Source organism: Erpetoichthys calabaricus, chromosome 12 (genome assembly GCF_900747795.2).
Source record: "Erpetoichthys calabaricus chromosome 12, fErpCal1.3, whole genome shotgun sequence".
NCBI lineage: Eukaryota > Metazoa > Chordata > Cladistia > Polypteriformes > Polypteridae > Erpetoichthys > Erpetoichthys calabaricus.
In genome coordinates this window covers 114,269,477-114,288,657 of record NC_041405.2, presented here as the reverse complement: position 1 = coordinate 114,288,657, position 19,181 = coordinate 114,269,477, and the positions used below count along the sequence as shown (strand labels likewise).

Below are 19,181 nucleotides of genomic sequence, written 5' to 3'. Positions count from 1 at the left end.
CTCCTTCATGTTTGTCCATTTGTTCCACTTTGATCAAGCTAATCTCCACCTGATCACAGTCCAAGGACAGTTTCACTCTGCTTTTTCTTACAGAATACTTCAGCATTTCATTAACAACATTATTCCACCCCCTAGCTTTGATCTCCATTCCACATAACCTAGATGAAACCAGCCATAGTAGAAACTTTGTCAGCAGCTGCGGATCTTGTGTATTAGAACACAGCTTTTCAAATATCTACTTGAAAGGGCTTCATCAGGAGGATATGCTGTTCAAAGCTTCTTTAAAATGTGGAAGGAATATATCCATCATTTCTAAAAATAAATAAATAAATAAAGAATAGACAGACAGACAGACAGACAGACAGACAGATAATTATGAAAGGCACTATATGACAGACAGACAGACAGACAGACAGACAGACAGACAGACAGACAGATAATTATGAAAGGCACTATATGACAGACAGACAGACAGACAGACAATCAGACAGACAGACAGACAGATAGATAGATAGATAGATAGATAGATAGATAGATAGATAGATAGATAGATAATTATGAAAGGCACTATATGACAGACAGACAGACAGACAGACAGACAGACAGACAGACAGACAGACAGACAGACAGACAGACAGACAGACAGATAGATAGATAGATAGATAGATAGATAGATAGATAGATAGATAGATAGATAGTACTTAATTTATCCCAAACGACACCATTAGCTTTTTACAGAAGCTTAATAAGTAACTACATCAAACAACAACAACCCCCTCAGATACACACATGAATTACAACAAAAAAAAAACATTGTCTGACTTGGCTAAAAATAAAAAGGGACAGTTACAGTCAAGTGAGGCATTATGCAGGCGTATTGCTGTTGGTATAAATCAGCACCAGTCGCGTTTTTTGACTCACTTCTGCTGAATAATTTGTTGGCTGAAATTCTTCAGTATTTGTATGTCATGGAGAGGATGTGCAGCATATTTTCATAATGACCATCATTTTTGTCTTCATTCCCTCTTTCACTGCTACCTCCAAGGTGGAGAGTGTGCCCCATTACTGACCCTGCCTTTTTAATTGTCTAGCTGATGCTGTGGGCTTCTCTGGAAGTGATGTTACTTGCCCAGCACACCACAGCATAGAAAAATTGCACTCACCATCACAGACTGGTGCAAAATGTAAAGGAGGTCTCTACCCACAATAAAGGGATGCAGTCTCCTCAGAAGAAATAGTTAGCTCTGCCCTTTCTTATATGTTTTCTCTATTTTACGAGAGCAGTCCAGCCTGTAATTGATGTGGACTCTTAAGTATCTGTATCAATGTGTCATCTCCACATCCACTTTCTGAATAGTGACTGGGCGTAGAGACCGCTTCTTGCAGTGAAAGCCAATAACCAGTTTGTTGGTATAGCTGATATTTAGTTGCAGATAATTCTCTTTCCACCAAAGTTCTCCACCTGACTCCTATATTCTGTCTCATCCCCCTTATCAATACACCTGATGTGTGCAGAATTGTCTGAGAATTAATTCAAGTGACATGACCTGCTGTTATATTAATAGTACAAGATGTTCAGGGTGAACCAAAAAGGTAGCAGGACTGCTCCTTGTTGTGCTCCAGTGTTGCTCACATTCACATCAGAGACATGGTCCACAAACTGTGGTCTGCCCATCATCCAGGACACCACAGTTTCATCTACTTGCATATCTCTGAGTTTACAGGGATGGCTGGACACTGGAGAAATCAAAAAACATAATCCTCACAGTGCTGCCTGCATCACCCAAATGGGAATAAGTCATGTGAAGCAGATAGGTATCGTATATACTGTACTTGCATTTAACTTCTCCCACGTATAAGTCGGGGCTTGATTTTACCGTATAATTTCTGGTATTTTATAGTGTCGGTCGTGTAAATCAAATGTGGAAAACTCACGCTATTGGTCCAAGAGATTATGATATGCTAACTCCCATCTGAGAGAGTAACCATGGAGAACACTGCCTTTTTATATTCTATGCATTGTGCCTACATGACCACACGGTAATACCCAAATGATTCCGAAGTGACGTTTGCACTGATTTGTGTTTTTTGTATCTCACACCCTCATACATCTTTATCGTAAGATCATCCCTTATCTACGATGGAGCATTCAATCAGAAGAAAATATGAAGTTGGTTTTAAATTAAAAGTCATTGAAGTGGCGAAAGAAATTGGTAACTGCGCTGCTGCAACAAAATTTGATGCGCCTGAGAAACTGATGCGAGATTGGAGGTGGCAAGAATATGTAAAAAAACGTCATAAAAGTGTTGCATTTTTGAATGAGCATATAAGTCAGGGTCCGATTTTATGATCGATTTTTCAGGTTTCAAGACCTGACTGATATGCGAGTATATACGGTAATTGCATCTTCCACTCCAATCTTTGTCCATTAAGCAAACTGTAATACGTTCAAGTGGTCTTTCACAAGCGGGCTCCTACAGTACAGGACCAGGATCTCATGAGGAGGGGCATAGGAAAAGTGGTCTGTAGTCTTCAGGTGAAGAAGTGCCTGCTTTCTTTGGAACTAAAATAATACAGGATGTTTCCTCAGCAGCGGTACTGTACTTTCTGGAGAGTTAGCAGAGGATGCCACCTAGTTGGTGGACACAGGGCTGAAGTATGCTAGGGATATCTCCATCCGGTCCCCCTGCTTTTACTGTGTGCCACCTCCTCACTTGGTCCTTAGTTGTGGAAAGCCCATACTGTTTATCAGAGGTGGACTCATCACTAGTCATAACAGCTAAAGTGGTAGGATTCATGGTTGCAGTAGGGATGGTGAGGGAGGACAGGTCATTGGAAGAAAATGGTGGTGGTGGAAGGAGGGAAACTCTGTTAAAAAATTGGTTAAGGGTATCAGCTTTGTTCACGTTCCCTTCTAGCACCTGAGTCTTGGATTGCTGAAGTCTATTCAAGTAAAATGAAGTTATTTATTTAGTAAATTCCTATTTATCATGAGAGTGCTGATATGTTGGAGAGGTAATGAGAGCATTCGGTAGAAGCAAGGAGTACCTTAGGTAAGTTTATTTGTGTTTACTGTGTTTTAAAACATTCTTCTTGACCCTGGTGCCACCAAGTGTTTGTCACATAATGATCAGACATGCAAGAAAGAGTTTTGCTATGGCCTGTACACATGACAATGCTACTGCTATGACTGCGTTTTTTGAGTAGACTGCCATTTTCACATGGAATCAGTACAGCACGACAAAAGTGTCATGAAGCAGCCTGACACCCATAACTTGGGTAAAGATTTCTCTAACATTATGGCACTAGCAGAGAGTTGTAGCACATTTTTTATGAGCAAAGTTACTATCACTATTTTTGTTAAGTTAATTAACTTAAATACTGCAGTACTTCTGAGTGCAAGAAGAATGTTGATTTGAAATCAAACGGATGTTACTTCAAAAAAAAAAAAAATTCAAGCTCATCCAGCTTTTGGATGGTTTCAATTCATTTTCCGAATGTTTTTTTAACACCACCCACATCACAGTCTATGCACATGGACTCATTATGTGTCTGTGCTAGCAGACGCTGAAAAAAAAAAACACAAAAAAACTTTGTACTGAGTGTTCACTGAGATCAGGCAGAGATCATCAGAATGACGTAAGAGGAGACAATGCCGTTCAACCCTCACAAGTTACTTTTTATTACAGCTGTGGCAGAGCTCTTCAATGGCCTTACAGTGTGAATGAATAGAAACTACTCTGGAAATGAATCACCTCATGTGGAAAAAGATCCTTAAAGAATAGCAGTCCAGCGTTTTAATGTTGTGGTATCCAATATACTGACTAATGTTTCACTCAGCCGTTTCCCCGTGCTTCGGAGTCACAGATTCCTGTTTTACATTTGACCTTCTTCTGCTCACAGCCTTTTTTGCCTCCCCTTATTGCTTTTCATGCAGCTGTGTTTTAACTGTGAATGAGTGAGTGAGCCGTGGTCATCACATTAATCCAAATGAGTACACCACTGGCCTGTTCACTCTAATGAGCTTCTCCTGTATGTCTATCAGGGCACCAAGAGCAGGCTTCGGCCACCCTTTACACTTAAACATTTTGTCTTAGGGGGACATCCATGCCAAAGTGGACAGAGAGCTCTTCCACCAGGGACTGCAATGTTTTTTAGAGATGGTAGTCATCCAACAGAATGAGAATCCTGATAGAAAATAAATTTTGGCTTGCCAGCCAAGTTGCCCCTGTTTACATAATGGATCAAATGAAAACCAACACCTGATGGCATGAGAATGAAACAAGAAACTGTTGCCAAAAAAATAACATGGCTTGGCTAATTCTAATCGTTTCTTCATCTTATGTGATTGAGGAGCTCCTTTGCTCTGGTCGCTTGGGTGAGAAGTGACGCCTCCTTCTGGACGGTCATGCTTGTATGGCCCAAGGACTACAAGGGGCAGAATCAGTTACCCTCACTGAGTGTTTTCTCTAAACTCTGGAGGAAAAGGAAGACAAGACAATTAACTGCAGTGCCCCCTCTCAGTCCTGGGTGTAACTACATACCTGGAAAGAACTTGGAGGGTGACTCTCTGATGTGCATGCATGACCTGACATATAAAAAAGTCAGTACACCAAGCAGGTAAAAATATGAATGGAGCAGGAGATGGAAGGGAATGAAATAAAATGTTGACAAAAGGGCAAATCATTACTGATTGTTGTCAGTGCTGCTGGGTGTGAATCCTGCACTCATTGTTATTGTCTGTATAAACTTTTCACATTCTCCCTCGGTTTGTGTGGGTTGTTCTCCACATACTTGGAGTTTCTTCCCAGATCTCCCAAACTGTGCAGGTTAAGTTGGTTGGTGATTCAAAATTGGCCACTATGTGAGTTTGAACATGGGATGTTAAGGCCTGTTGCCCCATCCAGGGATGGTTTCTGCCTTGCACCCAATACTTCCAGGCCTCCTGTGCTTCTGAATTAGATTGTGCAGATCAGTGAAAGTTATCACAATGGTATCATTACAACTTGAGAAGACTAGAAATTAAAGAATAAACTTGGTAACTGACGCTTAAATATATTGTGCGTTTATGGACTCAAACAGACAATAAGTGATAACGGATGAACAAGAAGCATGGTGACATCTTTTTTGAAAGGGTTACTGTAAGGATTTAGCAGCACCTCAAATAGTTGGTAGAGCATCAGTTGTTTCAAATCTCTGTTTAAATGAGTAATTTTTGTATTATGTGGTTGTGTTTTTGTATCACAGATAACTTAAGTGTAAAGATTAATTAAGCAGCATAGCCTAATCGCTGAGAAGCTACAGTATACTTAAGAACTCAGGCTTAACATACTGCATACAGTAAGTCTGACCAATTTATTTAGCCTGCTTTCAAATGTATCATGCACTGGTAATTATCAGAATACATTTTCTTCTTTCACCTGATGCTCCTTTTGAGGTCTGACACTAGCTTACAGCCATGCTTACTGAAATTGTTTTGTTAAATTAAAATAATAGGTTACAATGCAGTAAAAAGCTGATGGGAAAGAGGCTTATGCTAGTTTGTACGAGACTGCCATGAGAAAGGGACTTTGTGCCAAAAAGCACATTTCACATTTGTATATGAAGCATCGATAAAATGTAAATATTTATTGCTGCCAATGTCTATTTTAAAATGAAAACAATATACCTCTTTTCTTCATCATATCAAGTTTTCATATTTAACTAATAAAGACGAATGAGATCATTTTGTAACACAGTTTGCTTCATTCGACAATACAAGCCATGAGAGTTTTCCTGAAACATGATGAGAATCTCATTAACTTACAGCTGCTTCAGATTTAGTCATCTGCAGATCCATTTTAATGTGCTAAATCTGACTGTTGTCGTTGATATTAGTTTAATCCTTAGCCTTTCATGTGGTACTGCATCAGAGGCTCTTGAAAAATCAAATTGATTATGCCATATGACTTGGCCACATCAGTTACATTGTAATATTCTCAAATATGTCTGCCAGATTTGTTTGACAGGAAACCACTCTTCCTAATCCTTTACAAATTGTCCCTATTCATTCAGTTTTCAAGAAAACACTTTCAGATTTTACATCCACCCACAGTTCAAAATAACTTTTTTAAGTAGACATCTCTAAAGAGCTGTCAGTTACTCCAATGAAGGATCTCCCTCTGAATGAAACACCAGGCTATTGCTAGGCACTCACAAACTCTGTTACTTACAACACCAGTTACTCTAATTTGTCTTTAAACTCTTTAAACTGTGGGAAGAATCTGAAATTACTGGTGAAATCAAAACCAGACAGGGGACCACAGATATGTCAGTACAGCTTAGACTCAACCCAGGTACCTAATACAGTATTTGCTTTACGGTGACTGACTAACTGACCTTATTCATGTACTCTCCTCTTGCCTGTTGTTCGTGCATCAGTTTACCAAGCCCTTTTTTTCCATTTCAGGATGGTGGGGAGTGTTCTGTGTAAACCAGGGGCCAAACACAGAACATACTCACACACACATACACACACATTCACTCATATTGGACCTAATCTGAGTTACCAGTTAATCAAATATGAACATCTGCATTCTCATAAGTTTCCTCCTTCCTTACATTCCAAAGTAAGTTTGATTAGTATAATTAAACTTACTTGGTGTTAATGAGTTGAAGTGCATATGTGAGCTAGGTTGAGAGACCTGTGTTTCAAGGACAGTCCTTTTTCTGTCTGACCCTTTAAAAGAGCAAAGTGGACCCTGCTTTGTATCTTTCTGCATCCCTTTCCCTCTATATATACAGCACGCTATATATCTGTCACTACATATATATATATATATATATATATATATATATATATATATATATATATATATATATATATATATATATATATATATATATATATATATATATATATATATATTGTGATGGATATCCATGGCCATTACCTGGCCGGGACACCAGCTGGATGGAAGGACCAGGGGAGAGAGCATCCGCAAGGCACTACCTTCCCTGGGAAGACAGAGGGCAGCCCTCTTGGGTGGCTGTGCCACAGAGCACTCTGAGAGTTGGAGTTTGGCACAACCACTGTTGGTTTCCGTGGGGGCCACCAGGGAGAGCTGCAGAAAGCTACTTCAGATTTCCATTATACCTAGGAGTAATTTCAGTTAACTCTGATGATCCACCTGGAGCACTCCCAAGTGTAACATAAAAGGAACTGCCTCACTCCATTCAAGGAGCCAGAGTCAGGAGGAACAGTTCTTTCACTAGTTTTGCATTTGGCTATGGTCAGTGTCACTACTGGTAGCATGAGGCGATACCTGGACCCTACAGAGGTTGGACAGGTAGTCCAACTTCTCCAGGATGGCACATCAATATGTGCCATTGCCAGAGGATTTGCTGTGTCTACCAGTACAGTCTCAAGGACATGGAGGAGATTCCAGGAGACAGGCAGTTACTCTAGGAGAGCTGGACAGGGCCATAGAAGGTCCTTAACCCATCAGCAGGACCGGTATCTGTTCCTTTGAGTTTTAAGCCTCATGTGGCAAGAGTATGCAGGCAGTTGCTGGAGGATGAAGGAATTGATACCATTGACTAGCCCCCACACTCGCCTGACCTAAACCCAATAGAACACCTCTGGGACATTATGTTTCAGTCCGTCTGACACTGCTAGGTTGCTCCTCAGACTGTCCAGGAGCTCAGTGATGCCCTTGTCCAGATCTGGAAGGAGATCCCCCAGGACACCATCCGTCATCTCATTAGGAGCATGCCCTCCGCAGACATTGTCAGGCATGCATACAAGAACGTGGGGCCATACAAACTACTGAGTATGATTTGGAGTTGCTGCAATAAAATTTCGGCAAAATGAACTAGCCTGCCACATCATTTTTTCACTTTGATTTTCAAGGTGTCTTTGAATTCAGCCGTCTGTAGGTTGATCATTTTCATTCCCATCAAACGATGTGGCATCCTTTCATTCCTAACACATTACCCAGTCCATATCAGCCATATCAGTATAGATATCCAGTATGTTTTTTGTTCCCATTGAGATCTGATGAGTTTTCAAGGTGTTCCTTTTATTTTTTTGAGCAGTTTAAATATATATATATATATAGTGTAACAGTAGGGGCAGCTAGAGCTCCCTTGAACCATCAGGTAGCACTCCAAACACCAGGTAAAACTCCAATTATTATTTATTTTATGATAATAATGTGCACAAAGCACACTCCACTCCACACTACACATATAATACTACTGTATAAACACTCCAATAATCAATAATCAATACAAATAACCAATCCTCCTCTCCCAGATGCGTTGCCACCCTTCCAAACAGCTCAGCTCAACGTCTGGGCTTTGCCATAGTCCTTTTATACTCCCCGACCCGGAAGTGACTCCAGCCCAGCAGTCCATGAGTCCCTATCACTTCCGGGTCAGATTAAAAGTCCTTTTCTTCAACCTGGAAGCACGTCGTTCCCTCCAGTCATATGATTGTGACGCACTTCCGGGTTATAGGGCACATACAAGTCCTTGGGCCTCCCTGCAGCGTACCCTGGTGGGCCCCACGGTGTTCAGTAGGGTTGGGATTAAAAACTCCATTGTCCATGATTCCCTGCTGGTCTTTGGGGCACTCCAATGCTACAGGGAGGGCTCCATCTAGCGGCCTGGGGGTATTGGCTGGGATGAATGGCTGGCCATATCTCACAATATATATATATATATATATATATATATATATATATATATATATATAGCCACTTTGTTTCTGTCACTGTTCTGCATGTAATCTTGTCAAAACAATTAGGCATTACAGTAGCATTAAGCAAAATGTACAAAGAAGCTTAGATTTTCTTGTGATGTCCAGGTGAACTCCAATAGAAATGCTGCCTGATGCAATCACTAGCTTTGCTACTTCACCACAACCCACCCCGGGCCATGATTATGTATTGAATTTATGGGATCTGGAATCAGGCTATAAATCGGAAAAAAAACAATTAGCAGCAAAGTCAACAAAGCAGAACATGTATAGAAGGCTTACGCTAAGTAGGCAATGGGCTCCTGGGTGGCATATTGTCCTAGGTGTGTCAAGATTAAATGCTTGTCAGACAGCCAACAGTGGGGATCTTTTGCTGCATCTAGGGGGACCAGGTGGCCTTGTTTAATATAACAATAGCAAAGCTTCAGATTTGTAGACAAAGATTGCGTTCATAAGACTATTATGACAAGACAGAACACTATAATTTTAAGGAAAAATTAAGTATGTCATTGTAAAACCATTGCCAGAGTATATCCAAAATACTAATACAGTATTTCTCAGGCAGAAAAATGGTGGCCTATTTGCTAGTTTTTTTTTTCTTACATCTTAATATTAAGACAAACTCTCTGGTCTGGTATTTTTTCTTTTTTTCTTCATTTTTCTTTTTTTTCAGAAATTGCTGTAAATATGTTTTGATATTTTCATCCAGCATGGATGAGCCTAAGTGCAAACAAAATCATACATTAAAATGCTGCATCACATACTGTATCTGGACACATTTCTAATGAGAGAACACATTAGAATGAAGACTCAATGTTTTAATAGTAGTAGTATTTTTATTGTGTGCACAAAAGTACAGTGCAGTAGTAGTAGCAGTAGTATTGTCATGTGTATAGTGAAATTCTCATTATTATATCCAACTAACATGCAACATGTACAAGTTCGGAGGCTTATTCATGCTTGCAATAGTAAAACAAGATTGGATTAGCTATTCAAGCACTGAATTTGGTGTGAAAAAGCAAAACAAAACATGATGGAAGTATTTTGCTTCTTCCATACCCTTCAGTTTGATCCTGCAAGAATGTCAGCATAAGGGGCTTGAGGTTCAGTGTTTACAGAGGAAGCCACACATCTTTGGAGACTTTGTTTAAATTTCTTACCTGGTCACTAGAGTGTGCATTTTGCCTGTGTTCATGTGAGTCTCCTCAAGTTTCCTGAGACTTCTTAAAAATATGAATGTGAACCAGTGACACTGACTAGGCCCAGTGTAAGGAAGTGGATGGAACTGATGGATGAGTGTGTGCATAAGTATGCCTAGGAACAGACTACTCTGCCTACCATGGTCGTTTTATCCTATATATTCCAACCTTGTAGTATAAATAGAACCTTTAGAAAATGAATGTATGGAATTCCACCAAACTGATGTTCTAGGAATAACAGGAAATGGACTTAAACTACTGGTAGAATTCTCACGGATTTACAGGACAATTGGACATGAAACACATAGCCACACTTGTTATATAATCTCCCAGGTTCACCAAACGTGTCCATGCTTTGATGAAAGTTGCTTTCCCTCCCACTAAAATGGTTTTATATAATCATAAAAAATATTAAAACAACAAAGTGAGGTATAATGACAAAACAACAGAAATACATTGGTTGATAAATTAAGAACTGCACGAAGAAGCAATGAGAATAACTCAAAAAGTGTTTGTCTGCCACTTGCCTATGTTAATTGTAAGTGGGTTCCCACAAAAGAGTTTCGCAGCAAGCTTGCAGACGTCAGATACAGAAAGTGAGTGAGAGAGAGGGATATGACAACAGGAATGGTCTTACAATATGTCTGGGAACACCACGGGACAATATGTGTGCTGATACTACATAGTCTCTAGCAGCCAGGAGGTCTGCCATCTCTGATTTCTCCTCTCTCTTTCTCTCTCATGAAGTCCATCTGCAGAACTGTCTTCTGTGTCATCCTAGTATCGCCATAGCTTGTGGCAACCTTTTGCCTGCTGGACATCCTTTTACAGGCTGGAGGGGGCATGGAAGTACACCTAGTCATGTGTTTTGTGAATTTAGAAAAGGCACATTAATGTGTTCCTTGAGGATTTCTGGGAGGGGGTTGCTGGGTTCCAGGGCCATTAATAAGGGCTAATCAGTCACTGTATAATTACAGTGAGAACTTTGTCCACATACTCAGAAAAAATATCACCACCATTCCCAGTGGGTGTGGGACACTACCAGGGCTATGTGTTATCTCCTATCCTGCTTGTGATTTTCATGGACAGAATATCAAGGCGTAGCCTGGGTGTGGGGAGGGTGTCCAGTTCTGTGGTCTTAGAATTACATCTCTGCTTTTTGCAGTTGACATGGTCCAGTTGGCTTTGTCAGGCTTTGAACTCCAGCATACATTGGGACAGTTTGTGACTGAAGGTGAAGGAATAAGGATCAACACCTCCAACTCTGAGGCCATGGTCCTCAGAAGGAAAAAGATGGACTGTCCTCTCCGAGTGGGAGGTGAGTTACTGCCTCAAGTAGAGGAGTTTACTGTAAGTATTTTGGAGTCTTATTCACAAGTGAGGGAAAAAGAGATGGAAAGATCGACAGACAGATCAAGGCAGCGAGTGCAGCTATGTTATCGTTATACCAATCTGTAGTAGTGAAGAAGTAGAAAGAGCTGAGCCAGACGACAAAGCTCTTGATTTTCCAGTTGATCTACTTCACTATGCTCACCTAAGCCATGACCAAAAGGGCAAGACTGCAGGTACAAGTGGCTGAAATGAGCTCTCTCTCTCTGTAGGGTGGCTGGGCTCTCCCTTACAGACAGGGTGACAAGCACAGACATCTGGGAGAGGCTTGGAGTAGACTCACTGAACCTCCACAGCCAGAGGAGCCAATTGAGGTGGTTTGGGCGTCTGATATGGACGCCTCCCTGCGGAGCACAATCGGCACAATCAACTGGGTGGAGACTCCAGAGAAGAGCCGGACCCTGCTGGGAGTATTATGTCTCTTGAGTGGCCTGGGAATGCCTTGGAATCTCATAGTATGAGTTGGAAAGTCTTGCTGGGAAAAAGGGATGTATGAGCCTTACTGCTAAGGCCCCCATGACCAAGTCTCAGATAAGTGGTGGAAAATGAATGAACGAATAAATGAATAATAGGCCTAAGTCTGAAACAGATATTAACTAACTCTCCAACTTTCATTCTGAGATCACTTCAGCTCAATACCACCATCTGTGATGTGTGAACGACTGTGTGCTGATTTAACAGAATTTGCCAGCATTAGTTGGTGTATTAGCCTGTGTAACTAACTGATTGCAGTACGTCACAGGGCATGCTTACTTATACAGGACAAATTTAGAGCCAACAATTAAGCTAACATACATATCTTTGAGATGTGCTGGGAGGGTACGGTGGAGTACCTGAAAGAAAAACACACAGAGACACCGGGAGAATTGAAAAAATTCCACACAGAAAGGCCATGAACTGCGATTTGAACTCTCTTGGAGCAGTAAGCCTACTGTCTAACCCCTGCACCACCTCACTCCCTGCAGCCCACAATGAATTATAAAGCTCAGTCTGCTACATGATTTTTATATGTCCGCTGACTGGTAATGTGGACAGTTAAAAAGTTGATTTTACTTCTGTCTTTATAATTTGTAATAGAATAATGGATCTTTATTAAAGTTGTCTAATACTGTGTGACCCTTTAATGAAAGTGTGGCCACCACTTTTGAAGAAGGACACCGAAAATATATGTCATGGCTTGGGACAATGGTGAACATTAATTTTTTATTCCTGCAGACTTTTTTCTTTATATGCTCTTATGTTTGTGGTGAAGAGCATCAAAAGTGGAAGGTAAAAGAGCAAGAGAAAAACTCCCAAAACATACCAAAAGTTCAAAACCTGTTCTTCAACATCAATCTTTCAACTCCAGACGCACTAATTATAAAAATGTTTTAAAATGTATATTAATCACCCGATAATAATCACTTTTGATCTAAACCTCCCAGTTGGGCTCATTTGAAAGCCTGAGAATAAACAAATCCACAGCGGCTGAGAAACTCATTAAAACTTTTTGGAGAAACTAAAAAGGCTTAATCTGTCTCTGTACAGGCAGAACTTGGAGAAAATACATTACCGAGCACATTTTTAACGACGCCGTGTATTATCGAAGTGCTTGGGTCCCCAATTAAATGAATAATATTAAATACTGTCAAATTTAGTTTATGCGAAATACGGATTTATTTAAATAAATCATTTGCTGAATATGTGTATGACATCCCATGCTGAGACACTTCCTGCCCTGCACTTGAAAGTTCTGGGACAGCTCCTGATTTCTAGTAAAGCAGTAAAGTTCACATTCAGAAAATGGATGGCTAGACTGTTTTTTTCATAATGCAAAATTAATTTTCTTTCATGACATCTTTGTTTTAAGGCACCCATTTCACAATTAACTCATCCCCACTGCACACTTTATGAGTGCTATAACCATAAGTGGCAGCATGGTGGTATAGTGGTTGATGTAGCTGCCGCTCTGATCCAGCATCCTAGGTTCAAATCCCATGCCCATATTGTTGTCTATATGAAGCTGGTATGTTGTCCCCAAGACTGCCCAGGTTTTCTTCCTCATAGCCAAGCAAATGCTTCTTTGGTTAACTGGTGACTCTGATCTGGTCCCATGGATGGGTGAGTACCAACTACCATTGCCAAACACACTGATGCTACTTTAAAAAGGTTTGGCCCTGTATGACCTTGAATTGGATTAAGGGGGTTTGAGAATGAATGTTATGTTATGTAATACCCATTAGGAATATGAAGTGGACAGCCAAGGGTATTGAATCATGGCACTCAAAGCTTGGGGCCAGTAATGCTATAAAAAAGATTAAAAATTATTTTGATGTAACAAAAAACTGCCTTTTATTGGTATTGTAACACCAGAACCTTACAAAAGGCTGATTAACAAAACATTGTATCCATTCATATTTTGATTATCAAATCTATTTCAGCCACTTTGGAGTTATGTGGGCCAAAGCCTATCCTGGCAACATCAAGGACAAGGTAGGAATTTACCCTAGACATAACGTTACTTTTTAAAATATTACATAACGTAATGCAATAAATCACAGCATCAGCTCAAATGAGTAAAAGCCCCCTTTGGGAGAAGACAACAATGGACAGGGCATCGGCATGTCATTCGGGTAAACATGCAGAATGCTATAGCACATCAGTGGTTGTCCGGCGCCATTTCAAGTTAGGCATTAGTTTCATTTTATTTTTGCTGTCATGCAGAAGACTTTCCATTAAAGTGTGGGAAAATCTGTTCTGCTTTTGGTGCACTTAATGCTTCAAAATTATTCTTCCTTTTCTTCTTCTCCCATTTTTCTGTGGTGTTGATGTGTTTGATCAGCCTTCTCCAAGTAGCTTGGTCCTGTACTTCCTCATCAGTCAAGCCCTTTTCCTTCATATCTTCTTTTTACTTTACACATTTACCTGTGCTTTGACTTCCCTTCCTTTCTCTTTTCCTGTATTTCCATTCCCATCCCTGTTTTGTCCACATATTCATTGTCTCTCATCATCGCATGTTCATACTTCTACAGTTTACTTTCTGGTATGTTCTTAAATATCTCTCCAGTTTTTAGTTGTACCTCTGATTGCCTCATTTCTTATTCTGTCCTTTTTTGTAACTACACACATCCATCTCAACATTCTCATTTCTTTCACATCTGACTTCTTCTCCAGAGCTCCTTTAAAATTATTCTGAATTTATAATGTTGATAAAAGCTGAACACATATACATTGATGCAGACCCTGTCAGCAGTTTGTGTCAGTTGTCTGCTGCCTGGAAATCTGGAATAATATGAAAAGAAAGATTGCATACCATTTTTTTCTTTTTTTTATTTTGAATGGGACATTTTCCTTTACATGCTCTTTTAGTGGAAATGGCACTTTTTCGTGCGTTACCCTCTGACAATTTTTTGCTAAACATGACACTATACATTATTTCCGTGCATGTGATTCACACTATAATGTGCAGTACATAATTAGTATATGAGATACACAAATGTATTTCTGCAAAATGTTAATAACAATATGCAATGATGAATGATGTCACAAATTTCCTTTACATCACCAGCAACCCTCCTTAAAACTCCTTCCTGTGCCTCTGACTCTAAAACAACTACAGAGAAGAATTTGTAGATTTGGGAGAAACTCCTCCTCAGGGGCACAAAAGTCAATCTGAACCTGCACCGCTGTGGTTTATGTACAGTTCTTCATCAACACAAATATTAAGTCATGCCTTAAATATGCAACAATTTGGACTCCAGTGCAAAGACAATTCTAAGTAATCTGTCAGCTTTCCCTACTTGACTTTAGACTAGAAAAAGTAACAAATGCATTTAATGACAACACAAGGGAGTAAGGAAGCAAACAGAGCACTGAGCTCTACAAACTTTAGCACCGTGACACCCTGAGTTAGTTACAGTGTAGCACCACATTAGCATTTAACAGTAGACAAATTCTGCTCCTGACACAGCTTAAAAGGTGCAATGTGATCGTCCCCACTTCTGAAATGTTTGCACATGTTGACGTTTGTCTCTAATATTTCAACAAAACTCATATTTTAGAATTACTTCTAAAGCCTTTACTAACGGTTATATTAGTCAGTAAACAAATATTGACAACCCGCATAAAAATCAAGCCGGTGTGAGTAAAAATAGACTTGTCACCTGAAAGTGTCTACATGCATTTTATTATAAATATTAGTTCATCATTTATTTTTGTAACATATACTAGATGAATATGTGAAAATGCACCTGCATACAATGTTTAGAAAAACATGCGCAGTGATACATCTTAACATGGAGAGTTCATATTCAACCTCCAGTCTAAAGTACATATTTCATCCTGAATGTGTTTTTCATGTTGATAAGATCAAGTCCTGCTGATTAGTAGATTATTTCACATCTAGTAGCTTGGATGAAACAACAATTAGAAGAACATCACAGCTTTTTATGTGGAGTCCGTGAACAAAATGTGAAACGAAATGAACGCCTCAGCTCTCCTCTGTTAACCAGCAATAGCCGTGCTAGGCAGCCTGTGGCCATTTCATGTTCACCATTAAATGTTTTTCAGCAATTGTTGCTTCACTTTATTTGTTACACTACCAATAAATTGAATTTTTCATCCAGATGTAGTTCTTGAACTAGTTTTATCCATATAACTTTCTAGACACAACATACACTGCACATGTTACACTCACCTTATTCATTAACAGTAATCTGTGACATATATATTTTTTCTGTATGACAAGCAAGGAAAATCCATCCATTATCCAACCCACTATATCCTAAGTAGAGGGTCACGGGGGTCTGCTGGAGCCAATCCCAGCCAACACAGGGCGCAAGGCAGGAAACAAACAAAGGCAGGGCGCCAGCCGACCGCAGAGCAAGGAAAATGTAAAACAGTAATTTACAATTTATTTAAGACAGAAAATGTTAATTGATACTAAATACTAACACAAGTAGTAACTTCCTTTATTGAGTAATATAACATTCCAAACCTGCTTAATCAATTTCAGGGTTGTGGATGGTTAGATCCTAAGCAGCACTTGGTGCAAGGCGGAAACTCTTTGAAAATCTTGTAGCATTAATCGGAAAACATGCAACCATTGAATAACCTATCTCTGATGAACTTACTAACAGTAGTTTGCACAATGGCAAATATCACCTTGATGTTCACCATGAAGGGCGGCACGGTGGCGCAGTGGGTAGCGCTGCTGCCTCGCAGTTGGGAGACCTGGGGACCTGGGTTAGCTTCCTGGGTACTCCCTGTGTGGAGTTTGCATGTTCTCCCCATGTCTGCGTGGGTTTCCTCCGGGTGCTCCGGTGTCCTCCCACAGTCCAAAGACATGCAGGTTAGGTGGACTGGCGATTCTAAATTGGCCCTAGTGTGTGCTTGGTGTGTGGGTGTGTTTGTGTGTGTCCTGCGGTGGGTTGGCACCCTGCCCGGGTTTGGTTCCTGCCTTGTGCCCTGTGTTGGCTGGGATTGGCTCCAGCAGACCCCTGTGACCCTGTGTTCGGATTCAGCGGGATGGAAAATGGATGGATGGATGTTCACCATGAATATGAATATGCTGTGAATCAAGCAACAGGCAACCATGTGTGAAAAAGCAAAAATAAATGCTGAATTAAGAGAACGGAATAGTTGTAATGGGTGAAAAAATAAAAAAGTATGTGGCACCCTATTTCAGCCGACATGGTGTCTTTAACATGTTCTCCTCATGTCTACATGGCCTCAGTCCAAAAATACTTTGTGATTCTAAATGTGCACATGGGTGATTTATGATTAATTGGTAAGCCATCGGGGTGCTCCCGTCTTTCAGAGAAGATGGACTCTGGGAAGCTTGAACAGGAAAATGCAGGTGTAATACAGTCATTACAACAGGACCACCAGGACATTTGTGCGTAATTGCTCAAGTGATTTTTAAGGAAAATGAAGTTAATCTGGTTAAACTTGCCAGATTTATGTTTTACACATGCATGTGAAAAAATAAATGTAAAGGAAATAAATTATAATGTGTTTTCTAACAGAAAACTTGATTTTACTTTGGTTAACAATCATACAAGTTGCCTATCTATGCACCAGTCTGTTTTGCCTTTCTACACATGCAGAATGTCTAGCATAAATTAAAATATTAATAAATAGTCAAATTTGAATTTATTAAAAAAAAGAATGAATATCGCCTTCAATGCATCGAGTTCATTCGGTGCTTTAATTTGCATTTTCTTTCTTACCCCCAACATAGTAATATACAGTAATAGTATAAGACAAACACCTGTAAACCCCTTCTCCATAAACATATACTTCTCTATAAACAAACCACTTTCGTGAAACGGGATTTTTTTTATTATTTTTATAACTCAGTCGATGGGGATCCTGTGAAATTTCCCACGTCTTTATGAGGTGATGTCCAGTGACTTCAATAGGTGATCGAAGGCCGATGGGCGCGTCTCTGCTTTATATGCGGGTTTGGGCTTTAAAACGCGCAGGCGCGTTGGCCGCTGGAGTTTTGAAAAGTTTCTCGCTAGCTTCAGTTCAGCAGTGTTAAGAAAGAGAGAGCGCACGAAGGATTGTGCTCGCTAAGCGGCCGGGACCTGTATGTGGGATATTAAAAAGGGGGAATATAACTGGTGAAGTGAGCAGTGAAGACGGCCTTGTAAGTTTATTTTTTCTTTTAAAATTCCGCATATTTATTTGTATGTGACTTTGTATTTGTCCACTGTTTTGCGTGTGAGATATTTTGTCTCGATAAATGCGCTTGAGTATAAAAGGTGAAAACCCCTTCTGCGGAAAGTAACACTTCAGTTGATAAGCGCTAAGTAGTGAAGAATTTTGTGATAATCAAAAATGAAAAATATTTGCAGTTGTACGACAGGTGCATTTTTTAAATTATCCGTTTGTAATTGTTTCGGGCCCGTTTAGCCAAAAAAAAGGAAAATGAAAAGGTTGCGTGTAATCGCTTTTATTTAAGTTTCAGACATCGCATTCTCCATAGTAAAATTGATCATGAACTATTTTTGCTTACAGTTGGTCGGCACTCTTTATAACATTCTGCTTTAGAGCTGGAGCATTTTGTAAATATTCTTTTAAGGAGTGCAGTTTTTGTATTTATAGAATTTGACGTATTAAAAAAAAAAAAAAAAACACAAACAAACAAAAAAAAAACGTAGCTGAACAGTCCGATTCAACTCCGCTTTTTTCAGCAATACGCCTATGCTTAATATCTATTTATACGCATTGGCTTATCCGAATTGTATATTTTAATTTTGTTAGTTCCAAAGTAAAGTAAAATAAAACGACTGTAAGTGAACGATGGCGTTAATGGTATCGGCGCCCCCTGCTGATATCGCTTACTGCACTAACTTTAACTTTGACGTTGAAGGAGTAAAAGCAAGTTTTGCGCAGCCTTGTGTGTTTCTTTTTAATATAGATACATCACCCGGTATCTTGAAGGAACGTGACTTGAAAAATAAATGCAGAAACCGTTTTTGGTGCCACTTTAGTTAGGTGAGACTTTACCAAGACTTTAAAGCCCGGAATGGTGTAGTTTTCACCGCGTTTTGTTTTTTTTTCCTTTTCATAAATAGCATAAAGAAGATCTGGGCCGTGCTAACACGGGCAGGGCTTACCCAGTTGTTAATGAGGCTAATGGTCAGCAATTAGCGGCTGAAGCGCTGGCGTCTGCTAATTCTAAAATCACCCCTTCCCAGTGTTTTAACCTCGTTTAAATTATAGCATATTGCGTTTCCTTTCAATTTAAAAAAAAAAAAAAATCCTAAAACAGAGTGGAAAGTACCACGAGTTTCCATCAGCGATGCAATCTTACACAAACAGTTGTCACGTTTTATTTTATTGTAGACGCAAAAGTCAAAAGGGGA

At 39.8% G+C, this 19,181-nt stretch overlaps 2 protein-coding genes across 2 annotated transcripts in view; one reads left to right on the top strand and one right to left on the bottom strand.

Moving 5' to 3' along the window:
- Positions 1-19,181, bottom strand: part of gcna (germ cell nuclear acidic peptidase) — an 816,449-nt gene that overhangs the window by 495,175 nt on the left and 302,093 nt on the right. The window lies entirely within an intron of this gene.
- fhdc2 (FH2 domain containing 2) overlaps positions 17,798-19,181 on the top strand; it is a 36,630-nt gene continuing 35,246 nt past the window's right edge. Inside the window, exon 1 of the mRNA XM_028816030.2 lies at positions 17,798-17,959. The gene's annotated coding sequence lies outside the window, so the exon portion shown is untranslated. The remainder of the gene's footprint in view (positions 17,960-19,181) is intronic.